Below are 3840 nucleotides of genomic sequence, written 5' to 3'. Positions count from 1 at the left end.
AACCACAGCCTCTGGGACAGAAGTGCCCTGTATTTCTTCTTGGCTAACAAAGCAACAAACCTACTTGTTCCTTTTTCTCAAAAATGTGTCCTCATTATTAAATTGGCATGAGTTGGCATCAGGGACAAGGACCACACTTTGGATAACACTGGGATCAAGTGATGCAGCATTCTCAGCTTCCTGAGTATCTAAAACTACAGGTGCACATGACTGCATATTCTCTATAATGTCATTACTTCAAATAGAGATATGTTTATATAATTAACACTTATATTGGTTTATTTTACATTTGATAGATTTTGTCATCATTACTTATATAGACCCTAACTGCAACAAATTATTCAGTTTATATAGTTAGGATATTAAAGAAGTAGTTACTTGGATCCAGATGTGATTGCAAATCACTGGTATGTACTATGAAACTATAATTTCCAGCTGAGAGCTCACAGATTATTATTTAATGTTAAGATAATTTAAAATTCTCTTTCCCTACTAAACAGTGATTCTTTTGGTCCTCAAGTAACTTTCCAACTCTAGGGATACATAATTTCAATGTGGTTGGAAATAGAATGATAGTGTTATGCAGTAATATACAATTCTCTAGGATCTAGGGTTCATAAAATATTTCTATACCTGTATACCAATACTGTATTTTTGGTCTTATCACATCATTTTCATTTAAAAGTGCAATTGCTTATTGAATTTTCTCTTTCCCTCAAATATTCCATGTATATCTGAAGACATAGATCTCATCTTTTATATTTCTTATTTTATTTCAGTGTACTCACAGTTCCTGAATCACAGATTCACTGTATGTATTGAATGAATGAAAAATGGTGGCCCTGAGGGTAATTTGAGTAAGCTTTAATTCACTACTGAAGCTCATTCGTTACCTAGGCTACTCAAAGTAAACATAGTATACACATAAATGTTGATGTTAATTTGAATATATACCCTCAGAAAAAGTTACATAGTCTACTTTTTCATCCAAATTGTAACTTGCAAACTTTTCCTACATATAAGCAAATGAATAAAAGTAACAATGCATGAAAACTTTATGACCAGGAGATAAATCAGGGAGACTTCTAATGTCTAAATGTGGTATAATGCTGCTTACAGCCAGTTTCAATGATAATAGGGCATTGGAATCTATACTTTATGAACAGAAATCGAGGAATAAAAAATGGGTAAGCGAGAAATGAAAGAGGGAGACCAGGCAGAGATATACACGAGAATTTTTTTGGTTTTTTTTTTTTTGTTTTTTTTTTTTTTGGTCAGAGTTAACAAATAAAGGCCATCTCTGTATAGTGGAGAGAGGCAAAACAGGCTTGGGTTCCTTCCACAGTCTGGCTGGGCACCAAATAACCAGAAGGTCACGAGCCACTTGTAGGTTCAAACAGGAACTACTTTATTCCCCAAACCATGCGAACTCAACCAGAACTCCGGGAGAACTCAAAAGTAGCAGGCACCTGGGGTAGCAGGAGCTGCCCTATTGCTGGACAGCAGAGGTCCATATACACAACTGAATACACAGCCTGTTTCAATTTAGCATCATCCAATTACAGCAATCAGTCATTATCTTAATAATTATACACAGCTTAACTTAATTATCATCATCTTAATGGATCCTTGGCGTTACTTCTCAACCACTCCTTCTGGCAAAATGCTAGGCACCATCCTGACTTGGTTGTGGCTCTAAACAGGTTCTGGGACTTTTATAGGGCAGGCTCAGGAATCAGAGCTGGGACTCCTAATGCTGGGTGGGGGGATGGGTGTTAGGGGTTAGGCTGGTATGAGTGAGTGGTGAGCCTCTCTCAGAAACGCCTTTAAACAGGAAAGTGAAACTCTTTCCTTAAAATGGCGGTTGCCACTTAAGATGGCCGTCCAGATGCTAAGCAAGGACCTTATACTTTATCTATTTAAAAATGTAGGTTGAAGACTTTGTCCTTAAGTAGATATCTACTGAGAATGCTTTTAGTTTTTTAATTTTGAAATATACACACAGGAAAAATATAAAGGAATATCATATAAAGGTATATTTGTCATTATTTTGCTTATTTTTTTTCTTATTAAGAAAATGGTGCACCATTTAGCCTTTGTTTTAATCTTGTGATTGCAAGAGATTGGAAGAGCAGTGCTTATAGGATCATTCAAGAAGGCAAAGAAATGAGAATATCCAAACAACAAGTATTAAGAACATCTCTTTGAATTTCTCTGCTAAACTCACTTTGTTGTGGTGATATAGCAATGTATTTAGTGAAATAAGAATACGAGTTACTTTTTTAGTTTTATTTACCCATTATTCTCTGTATACATTCATATGTAAAACTGAACTATTCATTATTTTCTACATATGACCTTAGGTTCATGACATGGTTTCTTATTCAGACTGAAATCACTGTCAAAAACACTTTCTTTAGTGTTTCATTTAAATTTTAAATTCTTGCCTTAGAAAGCTAATTATTTTAGCATCCTATGCTCAACATGGTTTTTCCTAATCTCATTAGCATTATAAACTTTCTTGCTCCTCTGAAACCCCCCTTTTGAACATGCATACTCTTTTGAGGGCAAGGATAACTCTGCAGAAGGCTTATTTACCAGCATCATCATCTCCCTTTTTGGACCATAATCTCCCTGAAGGCAGGATGCATCAGTTAGTTCCTTTACATTTCTCAGCTTTTTATTAGAAATCAGCATTTTTGAAATAGTTAATGAGAATTTAAATTATGTCCCAAAATATCTAACTTGGTTTTCTAACAGGCAGGACTATGCCTCTGACTTTGCCCAATTTAAATATTTCATATTGTGTTGTTGTGGAAATAGAATCCATGCCAGCAGGTTCAAATTTTATATTATTTGAAATAATTGTTATACTAAGAAACTACTATATATAAGGTCAGAATGGTAAAATTATTTTTGTTAGAAATGACATTTAAATTAAAGTCATTTATTATGGATGTCGCCTGTACTCTGGAAATGCTGAATATAGTACTTAGTCAGCTGGAGTTCTAACCCAATTTATTTCTTCACCAGTAATCACTCTGGAAGTAGCAGAATATCTGGGGACTCATTGTCTTAACAAATAATAAACTTTGTTCCTTTTTTTAAAAACCTAATCCTAAAACACAATATTCATAGTTCTTATTATCTCTGTATATTTCTATAGCACAAAGAAAATTTTATTATAAATCATTAACTAATAATATATAATAAATTATAACCTAAAAAAGTGTGAAAAATTAACCAGCAATAGGTATTGGAAGAAAATTCATGGAGGACAAGTTGATATAGCCAAAGGGTTTATGTCTTTTTCTCTTCTAAACCATTTTTATGATAGCTATTATTAAAGCTGAAAAAGAATGACATTTGCAATTTAATTATATTAAAACTGGGATTAGAGGTCTTCATTTTTTTTTAGGTTAAGTAGACTTTCTATAATTTTGGAAGGTTTAATCAAAGTAAATATCTACCATTCCATTGTTAGAACATGATGTTTACAGAATGATTTAATTGATTTAACACTGAGAATTTTGATGAATTTATGTAAAATGTAGTATACTTAGAGACAGGTTGTGATTTATTTAAGGCCCATATAAAATTTAAAATCACTGGAGAGGGCAGAAAAATGGAAAGAAAATGTGTTAAAACAAGACCAAGAGAAATAAATTCATAAAAATATTTCTCTCATTTACAAAATGTATGAGGTCAAAATGAAAATACTTTAATAGGCTGTAGCTTCTTTTCCTCTTTAAGTATTTTAGGATCTCTATTATTCAGCAAGTAATTTAACTAATTTAACCACACCATAATATGTAGACAGTATTTTATGATTGATCACAT

This window comes from Ictidomys tridecemlineatus, chromosome 14 (assembly GCF_052094955.1).
Source record: "Ictidomys tridecemlineatus isolate mIctTri1 chromosome 14, mIctTri1.hap1, whole genome shotgun sequence".
NCBI lineage: Eukaryota > Metazoa > Chordata > Mammalia > Rodentia > Sciuridae > Ictidomys > Ictidomys tridecemlineatus.
Note: the sequence above shows the minus strand (reverse complement) of the source record.